A 15,009-nucleotide genomic window follows, 5' to 3' on the forward strand; every position below is an offset into this window, starting at 1 on the left:
CTATACACTGCACTGCCACTAAGGTTTTTAAAAAAAGGCATTAGGTGTGCGCACGCCACTGGCTTGGTTCTCCCATGCTGTTATTCAGACACACAGTTTTCAACAACTACCCCCAAATTCGGGATTTTGAACAAGTTCATCAACTAGAAATTGTAAAGAATCGATCGATAGCTGGTCTTAAAACGTTCCCCTCCATTACGTAGCATGTATTCATGGTTCTCAGAAAGCACTTATGTTGAACATCGATTCAATGTTCAATACTGTCACCTTAATCTCTCCCCCCCCCTGGCCCGGCTGCACCAATCACCACCTGTGTCTCAACCCTACTCTGGCAACCTAGCCTGCTCATCCCCAGACAGACACAATTATTTACCCGTTGTGAGACTGTCACTCAGTGGGACGAGAGTCGAGTGGATCGGTACTGTCCGGTTCGGGGTGGGCCAGGGCCACACACAACCCACTTGGCATTGCCAGGATGGCTCAGGCAGGAATGAATCTGCTGCTATCGAGGAGTAGAGGAGGACGACCACCACGCCCTTGCAGCTAGTGAAGTTAATAGGTGGCGCTGAGGATGTGTGCCCATCACCAGGCCACCCCACACTCGTGGTCTGACCATTAATGGATTTCAATGGCTGGCAAACAGCCAATTGAAACTGTACAGTAGACTTACAGTTACTATGCAGACCAGACACAGTCTGACGAACGCTGTTTGCGCACAGAGAATAGATAATACTGGTGGGGCCAGGGCCACTGCTCTTTCGCCCCTCAGGCTCCAACATTAAAATGCTGCTACGTAAAGTGCGTGGCGCTCCGAGCTCCAATGCAGTTTAAAATAAACAAAACGGGCCCAGCCACGAGTCACGCTGTTAGAGATAATTATTTATTTCTGAGCAGTACATTGCCGACCGCCGCCCACCCTTCAATATAATTTACAACAATCAATACTTCAAGAATTCTTTACTCTCTGCACTTTGGTGGAGAGGTGCGGTGCCCCCACGCCCTAAATAACGGGCTGCCACTGACCACGAGGTTATGCTCACTCTCAGTTGCCGTGGCTGGGTCAGTACTGGTTGCTACCACTGCCCTACAACTTCCACTTCTGAGCATTCTATGGTAGTAACATCCAGTGCATCATGGCAGATATATAAAAGAGAATGCACGTTGTGTTAAAATGCATGGGGAGGCATATCTCAGGGAGGCAAACTGAGTTCTGCGTGCATGTCTGTTTCTGGGTGATCTGTTTGTTGTTTGTTTTATTATTTGTATTGTGCACCAGACTGGTGGGTATCAGGGCGCATAGCATAAGATCATTTTCAGCTTAGTTACACATCAGGGTCATACAATACATATGAAATATACAGAACAGAGACAATGTACAAGCAGAGAGCTCAAGTGGAAACATAGGCATGTCATAGTCGGACATGAGGACATATACAAAGGACAGTCAATAATATAGCTAATAACTAAAATTATATACATGGAAGCAGAGCGGGTCAGTTGTGGGTCTCAGGAGCAGGCCTAGTTGTCAGAGTCTTTGAACAATTTTATTATGTTCTAGCGGAAGATTTGGTAAGATTGATCTGCCCTCAGTTCCGGGGGGGGGCAAGGAGTTCCACAATTGGGCTGCCTTGACCGGGAAGCTACTACCCCGAACTCTACATATCTTGAATCTAGGCACTAAGAGGCAGTTAGTGTTGGATAATCTGGTAGTTCTTGTCGAGGATTTCTTGGTAAGTCTTTCTGTCAAATAGTAGGGTGGCCCATTGTTCGGGCACTTGTATTTAAGTGAAGCAACTTTTAGCTTGATTTTGTCATGTGTTGAGAGCCAGTTATTAGATCTTCTAATCTCGGAGATATGCTCACTCCTGGCAATTCCAAGTGCTGCTCTAAGGGCATTATTCTGAAGGAATTGGATTTTCTTAATGGTTTGTTTATTAGCCCCTATGTACAGCGTGTTACAGTAGTCTAACTTTGACAAAATAAGCACCCTGGCCAGGGTAATACAACTATTTTTAGACGGGAAGGGTTTACTTGCTCTAATCAATTCACAAGTTTATGCCGTGGCCGAGGCCATGACATTGACCTGCTTGTTGAAGGATAGGGTAGAGTCTAGGTAGAAACCCAATGTTTTCACCTCCTTAGCAACGGTGATGATATTGTTGTCAATATTGAAGGCAGAGTATTTGGGGCTCAATTTTTGTAGGGTTGAATTCGTGACCAGGATAATAGTCTGAGTCTTATCATCATTCAGGCACAGTCCATGAGTGGCCATCCATGCCTGGATGATGAGATATACCCTATTCACCAAGGCCAAATCCTTGTCATAATCCCCAGTAAGTGGCAGGAGGATCTGTGCATCATCTGCATAGTTAGTGTAGGTGATACCAAGATGATCCAGATCATCGGAAAGGGGCTTCGTGAAGATATTATATGTGGTGGGTGAGACGCAGGATCCCTGAGCCACTCCACAAGTGATAGGGATGGGATCCGCAGCTGCAGTGGGGGAGAAGACTCTCATAGTCCGGTTACTTAGAAAGGATTGTATCCAGGCTATGGCTTCTGCTGAGAAGTGTGCGACAGAGTCCAGATGGCTACATAAGACGCAGTTGTCCAAAAGGTTGAATGCAGCCGAAAGGTCCAGGAGAAGAAGAAGGGCTGAATTCCCTTTATTCCTAAGTTGGTCAATCAGGGCCTTCAGATCTATTAGAGCTGTTTCAGTCCCATGCTGAGGCCGAAAACCAGACTGATGTGATCCTAGTAAAAGGTTGGATTCGAGATGTTTTTGTATTTGTGAATAGGCCATTTTGTCGATGATTTTCAGAAGAAAAGGCACTGTAGTAATTGGTCGGTAATTGGTAGGTATCTATGGGTCTAAGGTCTGTTTTTTCAGTAATGGGAGCACCCACGATTCCTTGAGGTTAGATGGGATAGTGCCTGATGAGAACGAGGCATTGATGAGTTTCGTGATGTCAGGGGCCAGGTCTCTGGCTGCATCCTTTGTGAGTTGTGCAGGGCATTGATCACCCTGACAGTTGGAGGGCTTAAGCGATAATATGATTTTTTCAGTTTCAATCATGGTGACTTTGGAGAACTTAAAGCGGAGGGCATCAGCAGTGTTATTAGGTGGTACAGGGCGATTGGGGGGGAGTGGTACTAGTTAGTGAAGCTTTTTTCTTGGCAATTTTTGTTTCTAGAGTCATAACTTTATTGGCTAGAGCTTGCTGTATGTTAGGGCGCCATGGTTTATCTTGAATGCAGTTGTCCGGCACTGGGATAGGAGCTTCTAGCTCTTTCAGGATAACAAAGTGTTCCTTCGTGCTTGATTTGGCCTGTGATATTCTGGAATTATAAGTTTCATTTTTAGCTAAAAGTATTTCACTTTTATAGAGAGCAGTTGTAGAGCTGAGGTTAGTCTTATTTTACTAGGATGGTAGTGATCTCCAGGATGCCACACATTGTCTTTTTTTTTATTCGTAATGTTTTTAGGTGTGGTGTGTACCATGAATTAAGGTGGGCTTTAGGCTTGCTTTGTCTCATTTTAAGGTGTGCTATTGAGTCTAGCAAAGTGGACATAACTTGATTATATTCCTTAACCAATGTGTCAGGCCCCAGATTTTCAGGGAGCGCATTGAGTGAAGGGAGAATGAGAGGGAGTAAGTTCTCATAGGTAATGTTCTTTGTATTCCTTGTAGGAATGGGTGGAGCTAGCGATATAGGCATGGAAATAGGCTTTTCAGTTGCTAAGGAGAAGGTTACAAAGTGGTGGTCCGTCCACATCTGGGAGGATATGAATGAGATTGAGGCGTTGCAGTTGTAGTCTGCCACCCAGTCCAGTGTTCTTCCTTTATTATGAGTGGGGTGAAGCACTCTCTGGGTATCTGTATCGAGAGCTTAGAACCATTTGTCTCCAGGGGGGTGTCTTGTGTACCTGTGGTTGTAGGATGCATTAGCAGGGAGTGTGCAATGTCTGTTGGTTGTAGATGTGTTGTGATCTATTGTTTGCTGCCTGTAAGAACGGTTAATCACTTGCAGTGTGTGAGTGGCTTCATCAGTACTGCATGAAGGAGCAATGAATTTGAGTTTGGTAGTATGGGGAGCACTCAGTGGAAACCGAGATCGGTCTTTGGAGCATGCATCCAGTGCGATCATGCCAATATCCTGGTAAGTTATTTTGTGAGAAGAAGCCTGAAGACATACTTGCTTGGGTTGCTGCACCTAGCAGCAATGTGCTACGCCTTGTCCCAAACCATACACACAAACACAGTAAACAGCAAGTGACCAACTCATTGAGTTAATTCACCTACTTAGTGTTCCCTCCAGATTTCCTTGATGTGCCTCTCAAATGTCCCTGATCATTTCACCAAATCGCATAGACATGCCTTCCAACGCTTCTTAATGTTCAGTAAAATGCTCCCAGCAAATCTCTAGTATATTTACTTCAAATGTCCTTTGTCCTTGACACTCCCAGCACTTTTCCTCCCTGAAGTTCATTACAACTACAATATTTGCACATTCAGTGAGTGTCGGAGGGAGGATGTGTGATATGGGGGATCTTTTATTAGCACTGATTGCAGGAGCTTGCTGATGATGAGTGTGGGCAACTGTCAGAAGGATACAAGGAGGTATATGGAAAGAATTGCGAGTAGAAGAAATGAAAGTGAAAGATCCACCATGATGCAGTACATGTGCCAGACGCACAGAGCCTGATGAGAGGGACGCTCCACAACAGCACTAGTTGAGCCCAAGGGCTGGGCTCGGGGATGCGGTGCATTCAGAATAGCTGACTGATACAGAGAAGGAAGCAGTAGGTGGCCAGCCAATAGAGGGGGGAAGGTTGGTTCCCTTCTTCTACATTCCCGCCTTGTCACACAGTCCCTCTCATTCATGGAGACACAATGAACAGCCTTTGAAAATGGGTGCACCGTCTGTTGGCATCAAGTAACTTTTTTCTAATTTTGTTTATTTTGTCTGAATGGAATAGCTTTGCTTGAGTTCACCCAAAACTGTCGGCTTGCATGGTCTCTTTTGGGTGTCCCGATGCTCCAGATCTAGGACTAGTTCTGCTCTATTTTTGGTTCTGGTCCTGGGGCTCTAAGACTTCCAGCGTCTTCCTTTTTTAATGTTATTTATTTATGTTTTTATTAATTTGTCTATTTATTTCACGCCAGAGCCCGCAGGCATTTATGCGCCAGAGATAACAAACACCACAAGAAGACATAGCGTAGAAATCCGCTGAAAAGCGGTGGCTTTTGCGGAACGTCCAGAGTGTCCCTTCCCTGCGCAGGGCAGCAGGTAACTTATTCCAGGTTAAGGCTGCCTGAACTGGAAAGGATCAGCCATAACCTTTAGCACATTCATTACCACCTATCCCTTAGCAGTGCCATGTGATTTAGCTTATCACATCATCGGGTTACCTCCTATTTCTCATCTGTTTATTCCAGGGCAGGATCCTTCTGTTCAGATCTTGGGGACACATACATGCTCTATTAACACGCTGGACAAAGCAGTCAAAGTCATTTATGAGAGGAAGACCACCCCCAGCTGCATATTGGTTCTGGATAAAGTGGGCCTTCCCCTCATATTGTCACATTGAATAGACGGTGCTGGGATTGAGATGCAGAGACATGTCCATAGAGTGGATTATGGCATCTCTAAAATGATTGCACTGAAGAATATTCACAAATGGGACAACAGGCATTCAAGTAGAGCTGGCCAAGCGAAGCACACCTATGACTGACTAGTAGGAGGCGTGGCAAAGCAAATCGTTTGTTTTTTTAGACATTGGGAAATGTTGTTTTTCTCTTCATAGAAAACCTTATTCATTTTCAGACGTTGGAACCCAATGTTTGGTGGGGAAACATCCCAGGTTATGATGAATCCATCCATACATGCAAAATGTCCACAAATGTTGACATAACGGAAAAAAATACGGACATTTTAGGAAAAACTGAAATGAACAGAAGATCTTTTTAAGGGCCTTTAAGTAAATTCACTTTGCTACTTAAAGAACATTAAACATATTATGTTTAACTTGGTTTGCTCATAAAATTAAAGTGTTGGTGTGTTTATCACAGGGTGTGTTGAACCAGAAGAAGGAGTTGGACTACGATGTGACATGATCAATGGTGTTTATTTACATAATAAAAGAAGCCCTGCCGCTATGAGGGAAATTCACTACCTAACAAACTACAACTAATGGTGTTCATGAAATGTCCAAAGGAAATATTCCTTAGTCCACACACTACATACTACCTGGCCCTACCACTTATGAAAACGTAAGAAAAATATGGACTGGAGCAATAGCCTCTAGTCTTCGGTTTTGCTCGATTGGGATCTCTTTCCAAGAGATGGTTTTAAAAGCTCTTCAATTTCTCACAATGTGGTCTTCCAGCATCTCTGCAGGCTTTGAGCGGCCAGTCTTACATTTTTATATAGTTACACCACATTCCTTTATCGGCATGGAAAAAGGATCCTTTAATGCAATGTAAGCATTTCTTTCTTGGTGTTGGAACATGCTAATTTCTTTGGTTTAGGCCCGTGAACACTCCTGGTCCTCTTTGTTTCCAGTCTTGATTTATATCTATATATATGTATAAAAGTCAAAAAGTGCTTGTTTGTGGCAGGATTTATGGTGAAGCGTTGTTCCTTATACCATTCACACCGTTTCAACAATATGCACCAAATTTTGCATAGTTACCTGTTAGGACCCTCCGGACATTACTGGCTACATGCCATTTGGATACCGCAACACGTTCCCCAGATTTCCCCACAAGTCAACATTTGTTTGTGGCTTAGTGGCTCGGCAAAGCAGTGTTCCTTATACTATTCCACGCGGTTTCACCAATCTGCACCAAATGTTGCATAGTTACCTGTTAGGACCCTCCGAACATTACTAGCTAAATGACATTTGGTCAACCCATGCCTTTCCCAGGATTACAGCACCTTCACACATGAGACGGTTGCCTGAAATCTGCGAAACATCAATGTGGTCTTAGAAGGAGCAGTCTCGACACAAGGAACACACCTCGAGAGTTCCAGGCCCTACAATGCACAGTTTCCAATATATTTGCACCGCAACGAACTGCACTATGCCGGGTGAGGTGACAGGTGGGGCGAGAGCAGAGAAAGTGCCAGTATTCATTAGAACATCAACTCTCGCTTCCCCCTCACGTCTGCTCCGGGGTATGTCAGCCAGCCAGACACGCCCATTCTCAGTACAGTTTACATCAGGGTGCAAAGCAAATAAAGTGATAAGTAAATCTGAAACAGTGACCTACAGGATCAGTGTTATCATGTCTGACTACAGAACCTGTTCGGAGAACAGGTACTTTTGCTAAAGCTTTATATTTGTAGGCTCCCGAAAGCCCTTTTATCCTCAATTAGGCCTGCTTTAGCAGGGCCTGGGGTGGGTGTTTTGCCTGTTCAGGTGTTTCTGACTTTCATAACCTGTTCGGCTTCTGTAGACTTGGATATCAATATCTCTCTTTCCAGGGCTCCCCAAAGCCTTTTGGCCCTTTGTTTGGCTTACTTTAGCAGGACCTAGGTTGGACATCTGCCTGTTTGGGTTTTCCTGGCTCCCATAACGTTTGTAGGGTTTCCCAGCATTGGATAACAATGCAACTCTTTCCCAGGGCTCCCCAAAGCCCTGTGGGCCTCTCTTTGGTTTACTATAGAGGAGCCTCAATTGGGCATCTGCCCGTTTGGGTTTTCCTGGCTCATGTTACCTTTTAGGCTTTCCCAGCCTTGGATACAGCTGCTTGCCCCTCTCAGCCGCATTACCTCTTCAGGAGTGTTTGCTGCCCTTGCTCGGCCCTGCTTGGCAGCTGGTGCACTTCTTTTGCGGGGATCAGAGATCTGAACTTTCTGCTGCGGTCTGGTCTCAGCATCTGTTTACAGGCCCCAGGCCCACCACGGCTTCAGTGTGATTGCGCCACCTGGTGAGACAGTCTTTTCAACGTCTCAATCTCTTGCTCGATTTCGGCTTCATAGCCATCCAAGACACCAGACCTCTGGCATCTTGCAAGTGATCAGCTCGCTCCTCATCCTACCTCTGTCTCCGTGGCCTAGGGTGGCTCCGCCCTTCCTGGACGTCCTCCTCTCAGCGTCTCACCACTCCATAGGACTCTTCTTTTCCCCAAGAGGGGAGTCACTCATACTGAGGTCCAATTTTCCCAGACCCATAGGGAGGGTCTTGCTTCTTAGTGGGCTCACCTCCCTAGCCTCAAAGAAGGTGGCTCCCCTCTGAAGAGAAGGGACGCATAGTCCAGATTCATCGAAAGGGAGAGAGAAAAAAAAGTGTAATATATATATATATATATTATGTTAAAAATGTGCACACATAGTGATTCTTGCATAGATCACATATCAGCAACTCAAGAGAGAAGTCCACAAGCAAAACAGGCACTGAATCTTAATGAACTAAACTGATACTACATTCTTACATTAAAGGTTTTCTATTACATTGTTATTAGAAAATATTTTTGGAGAATAAACGGTAGTATTAACATTTCATTCAACATCTTAAAATCACATGAAGTGTTTGAAATTCTAAGACCTGGTCACCACCTCACTCCTGCTGAACTATTTGTCACCTGCTGACCTCTTTCTCAGAATTCTGCAGACACTATTTTTGATAATATTCAGATTTAAACCCTAGACATCTGCGAATCTCAATACAACTCTTAAGGGAGACATAGGCCCTCATTACAACTCAGGCGGTAAGGGGTTTACGGCGCCGTAAACAGCGCCGACCCTTACCGCCTGAGTACGAGGTCCCTTAGCGCCATGGCGGATTTAACACCTGCTTTTAGCAGGTGTTAAAATCCATGGCGCTAAGGGACCATGGAGTTAATTACGCCACCGTAATTTACGGTGGCGTAATTAACGCCTTCCCCACTCCCATTATGCCCTATGGGGCAAAAATGGGAATGGGGAAGGGTAAATGGGGATTGGGGACTTACCGCCCCGCCAAGGTCGGAATGGGGTGGTAAGTCCGCCAACCACCATGGCGTAAACATAGTTTACGCCATGGTGGTAAAGTCACGGCCCAGGCGGTAACTTACCGCCTGGGTCGTAATGAGGGCCATAGTGCTTTGTCCAACACCATCAACGTTAAAATATTTTCCTCAGATGCCATCCCGGCAGCAAATTACCCCTACTGCTCCGTTCAATCTCACAAACATGAGATTCCAGCTCATCTGCAGACCTCTGACATACAACCACTCCTTCCTGGACAACATGGCTTGCTGATCTTTTGGTGGACCACCAGCATCTCACCATATTAGGAAATGTCAACATTTTACTAAAAGAGGAACAAAACGGCCACAGATTTCTTTCTGCAAGCTAGCCTCCATGTACCTCAAACAGTTAATAAAAGGAACCACACACACACACACACACACACACACACACACACACATTCGAACAGTCTCTAGATGGAGCTTTCTGGAACAAAAATATCGGCATTGTCTCACATCCAATTCACATGACATGAGTGAAACACCTCACCATCCTGTTTTTACCCAAGTAGCCAAAAAGACTTGCGGCTCCTACGACATCAAACATACCCTGGGCATCAAATTGGACATGCTCCTGGACAAACTAGATGCTTCAAATCCATACCCCATCCTGTGGAAAAAAACAGATGGAAACACCATATGAAGGCCTCAACAACATTCAAGCATGACTATCAAGAAATCATGACATATTGCCCCCCAAAGAAGCTGTTCAAATGTTCAAATGATCACAGAAGAACCATGATGCTAAATGGTTGCCCTCCAAACTAAAACAGCTCAAGAAAGAAAGCAGAAGGTTCCAGCGTACCGGCTAAGAAAGCAATTCACCAGTGGACAACATGACATACGACCGACAAATGTGTATTTACAGAGCAGAAAAAATGTAAGCAAAGAAAGCTCACCAGGAACACTGCATGCAGTCTGCACAACAAGGTCAGAAGGAAATGTTCAGGATTATGTATGAATTCAAAAAGCATTGATCTTGCAGCACATCTGTGACCCCCTTCCCTACAGCCCTGTAACTCCATCTGAACACACTTCAGCTGGAACATTAAATGGATCCAAAACCACCTGGACAAGAAAGCTGCCAAAATACTCAACCTAACACTGGAATTTGCAACAAACAGAGACTTCTGTCCCTTCTCAATGCTTGATTTCAAAACCATGTTCAATGCCTGCAACTGAATAGGCACGCCTAAAGACACATGTTTTTGTATTTGTATTTTTATTACATTTATAAAGCGCCTTTCGCCAAAAGTGCTGAACAATAAAACAATTCAAAAACAGTACAATTAGTGATACAAATGGATCCAGATTACATCAGTAGAAAAGACAAAGGAACTTCTAGGAAACAAGAGAAGAAAGAAGATAACATTTAAGATTTGTTTGAAAGATGGGAAGAGATGGAGAAGAGCGAAGCAAGAAGGGAAGGGCATTTCAATGTTTAGGAGCCAACAAAGAAAATGAACGGAAACGAGATAAAGCACAGGGAGGCTTAGGAACAGTATGAAGAAATACATTCTGAGATTGTAAAGATTGTGCAGGAATATTTAAAAAAGTAAGGAAGAAAGATCAGGCGGGGACAAGCCAGGAGTGCATTTAAAAATAATTGCAAACAAGTGATACAAAAGATGATATTCAAAAGGGAGGAGTGAAACAGAAAGCAAAGAAGATGTAATAGAAGATCTAGGGGATAAGGAAAAAAGAAGACAAACAGAAGAATTGTACATGGAGCAAGGAGGAAAAAGGTGAGAAGAAGGAAAGCCAAACAGTAATGATGAGGAATAGTCAATATGGGAAAACACAAGAGAAAGGAAAAGAAGTTTAGTAGCATGAAAAGAAAGACAGGGGCGAGCGCAGCGAATTTTAAACAGGGCATAGAGATAGGAGCAAGCAATAGAAGAAATATGAAGAGAGAAAGAATGGGAAGAATCAAAGATAATGCTAAGATTACGCGCGGAAGGTGAAAAGGGAAGAAAAGAAGTGAGTGAAGACTCAAATAACGAGTATAGGTGGCCCATTCAAGAATTATGGAAAGGAAAGGTAGAAGGGAAATAGGACGGAAATTAGCTGGAGAAGACGGGTCAAGGGAAGATTTTTTTCAGAATAGGAAGAATAGATGCATGCTTAAAATCCGCAGGGAAGCAAGAATGTGCGAAAGAAGAGTTCATAAGGGAAGTTAGATAAGGAAGAAGGTGGGGATATACTTGAGTAATAAGAGAAGAAGGTCAGAGTGAGGCACAGTAAAAGGAGACATGTTAATGTTAAATATATTTGTATCATGCACTGTCACCACTGGAGTGGTCCCCAGGCGCTCTGGCGGATCTGAAAAGGGAGGGAGTGCGATAGATAGTAGGTTGTAGTGAGAATAGGAAAGGGAGAGTTTTGATGTCCTGTTGGCAGCTTCAGTTTGGTTTGCACCGTTCGCTGAGCTGAAATGCGGTTTTCGGGTTGGTGCGACTTCCCAGTGTGCTGTTGTGCCGGGTTATGTGTTTTTTGTCTGTTGTTGCAATGTGGTGAAGTACGTGTGATTGTTGTAAAGAGAAGTGGTTGTGTGAGTTTCTGTATGAGAAGTGCATGCGGATGGTTGAGGTTTTGGAGTTGGGTTAGCAGGTTTGTTCTTACCACTTTACCTTTGCGTTCCTGTGCTCAACATCTGTGATTATCCTGTGTGTTTGATATTGTATTTTGTCCGCCTACTTGGCAGACGTGTTGAGGAGTAACAATTTTCCTCTGTGTTACACTAGGGGTATGTGTATTTGGCTAAAGCAGGCGTGTTCCCCCGCCATAGGTTGTCAATGTTTGGGTTAGAAGGTTCTGGTCACTCCCTGTCCATTCCTGTGGTGGTCTTTATCTACCTAAGTTTCCTCTGAGGACTAGCTGTATGTGGACATGTGTTGTTGGGGTGTCCTCCCCCACCCGCCGGTAAGGGAAGATTAAGTTAGGGGTCATGGGTTACTCCTTAGGATTCTTGTTTTCCGTTGGTTGTATGCTTCCTAGTCGTTTCCTTCTGGTTCTAGGGCAAAAAGCCAAGTTTTTAGTTGTTTCCTGAATTCGAAATGATACCTTGTGTTGCATATGTTTTTTGGTAGGTCATTCCAGGTTATTGCTGCCGGGTGAGAGAAAGATGATCCTCTGAATGTTCTTTTGTTGTATGGTTGTGGTTCTAGGCGAATGTCGTTGCTTGATGTGAGTGGTCTTGTCGGATGGTAGACGGTTATTTTCTCATTTAGGAACTCTGCTCCTTGGCCGTGGATTGTTCTGTGCATTATGCACATTGTTTTGAACTTTATTCACTGTTTTATTGGTAGCCAGTCTAGCATTTACAGCGCTGGGGTAATGTGTTCTTTTTCGCGGTAGTTTGAGCAGGAGTCTAGTCGCATTGTTTTGGATGCGCTGAAGTTTCTGTTCTGGCATTCTTAGGTATAGGCTGTTGGCGTAGTCTACTCTGGGCATGATGAGTGCAATGATGGTCAGTGTTTGTGGGTGAAAGAGAGGAATGGTAGGATCCTTTTTACCACGTGTAGGAGGAAGAAACTTTTCTAGATTATAGCATTTACTTGTGGCTCAAGTGTTAGTTTATTGTCCATCAAGATTCCCTGGTTTTTTACTATCGTCGATGGAGTTGGTGCTGTTCCTAGTTCCATCGCCAAAGAATGTAGTGATTGTTTTCCCCGCTTTTGGATATGATCATTATTTCTGTTTTGCCCGGGTTGAGTTTGAGGCTGTTAGTGTTTATCAAACCATAGAGTTCTTTTAGGCAGTCCTCCAGCGTTGTGTTTCCTTCCTGTGTACTCTGTACGTTGCAGATGATCTGTGTGTCATATGCGTAGTTGTAGCATGCGAGGCTCTGTTTTTTAATGAGCTTGATTAGTTGCATCAGGTATATGTTCAAAACCAATGGGCATAAGGAGGATCCTTGCAGTACTCCACTGGTGGATTCTCTTGGAGAGGATTTGAAAGGTTTGATCCAATTCAGGGCTAGCTCAGTGATTACTCTTTCTTCCAATCCCCCGATGAGGATGTCATGGTTGACTGTCAAATGCTGCAGAGAGATCCAAAATTATTAGAGCTGTGCTTTTGTCTGAGTCTGCATTAGCCTTTATATCGTCCCAAATTGAGAGCAGTGCCGATTCCGTTCCTCTCATCACTCTGAAGCCTACTTGTGCTTGATCCAGCAGTAGGTCTTCTTCTAAGAATTCTTTTGTTATTCTATAGACTAATGTTTTGAGTAGTTTCACTGGGTACAGGATGTTTGATATGGGTCTGTAGTTGGAGAGGTCCTCCACGTTTCCTGCTGTGTCCTTGAGGAGCGGTTTGATCTATGCCAATTTTAATGATCTTGGTACTTTCCCTGTTGAAAGTGATTGGTTGAAAAGGTTTCTTTAGTATTCCATGGGTGTTCCTTGTCTGAGGATTGATTTGTGTATGTCTGGGGGGCAGTAATCCATGGGGAGCCAGCTTTATTGCTATTGTTCAGCAGCTTGATGAATGTCTCTGTTGATAATAGAGGCAAGCTTTAGAGTTTGTTCTGCCGATCCTTGGATGGCTGGGTAGGTTGCATGTTGCAGTTGTTCGGTCTGCTTTGTATGATCTGTTGGATGGTGCAGATTTTGTTTTTAAAGTGGTCTGCGAGGTTGTTTTATAATTTCAGTGAGGTATCGGTGTGTTGTTGCAGCCAGGTGGGTTTCTCATTTTGTTTATGATTTTAAACAGTTCTTTTTGGGTGTTGGTGGCTTTGGTGATTCTGTTGTCATAGTATTTTTGGCCTTATGGATTTCCTTTTTGTATGAGTGGATTTGTCATTGGAATTGGAATTTCTTCACCAGGTCATTTTTTTCCCACAATTCTAATTCAAGCTTCCTGTTTTTTCTTTTCATAGCGCTGAGTAGCGGGGTAAACCATTTTGCTGTTGCTCTTTTGCACGATGGGGTGAAAGGTTTTTCCTTGGAGATCTCGTCTATTGTTGTGGTAGTTCATTTGTTTTCCTGTTGAGGTAAACTTCATCCAGAAACGTTGCTGGTGGTTTGTTGATTTCAAGTAGTTCTACTAGGTTGCTATTTTTGATGGTCCTCCAGTTTATTTTCATGATAGTCGGGAGTTTGTTGGGTTGTTTTGTTGTTCATGTGACTAGCGTGATCACGAAGTGGATGATGAGCTGGTTGCTCCAGAGGATCTGTATCGGTGGCGCCGTGGTGATGAGACTTTTGTGGTGAAGATTGCGTCTAGTGTGTGTCCCGCTGCAGGAGTTGCTCCTTTGACTAGCTGATGTAGTTTCATTGTCTTCAGTTGTTTGGCTAGTGACTTTTGTGTGCTAGCGATTTCTTCTTCAAACCATATGTTGAAGTCTCCAAGGATTATCAGGTGTTCCTGCTCTATGGCTATGTTGGTGATGGCTTCAGTGAAGGCGTCCACAAAGATTGCATCATATGTCGGTGTTCTGTATACCAGGATGAATTGGAGGTTTGTTTTTGGGTTTGCTGTTAGGCGAAGGATTAGGGATTCACAGTTTTCAATGCCTGGTGGTTCTTCAGTTTCAATTTTCAGGTGTTCCTTATATGCTATCACCAGTCCGCTTCCTCTTTTGTTTTTCCTGTTTGCTTGTGAGCACTTGAAGTTGTCAGGGAGGCAGTTGCGGAGTGTAATTTTGTAATTGTCATCAAGCCATGTTTTGGTTATGAATAGGATGTCGATACCTCTGTCGCACAGGAGGTCGTGAATCTTGGTGGCATGTTTGGACATTGATCTATCATTGATTAGGTTGAAATGGATCTTTTTTATGTGGTTAGGTTTGTTTTTTGATCCTTGTTTTGTCTTGCAGTTGTTTAGTTGGAGTGCTTCAGTGTTGTTGTCGTAGATTGGTTGGTGATCCGTCTGCTTCGTAGTTAAGGCAGTTTGTTAGATTGATGTTTGGGTTGATGAATTCTTCTGCTTCATCGTTTTCTATGTTATGATGGGGTTGCTGGCAGTGCCCTTGTGTTTTTGTGATGTACGG

The sequence above is a fragment of the Ambystoma mexicanum genome, chromosome 6p (genome assembly GCF_040938575.1).
Source record: "Ambystoma mexicanum isolate Mex_15411 chromosome 6p, UKY_AmexF1_1, whole genome shotgun sequence".
NCBI classification, from domain to species: Eukaryota; Metazoa; Chordata; class Amphibia; order Caudata; family Ambystomatidae; genus Ambystoma; species Ambystoma mexicanum.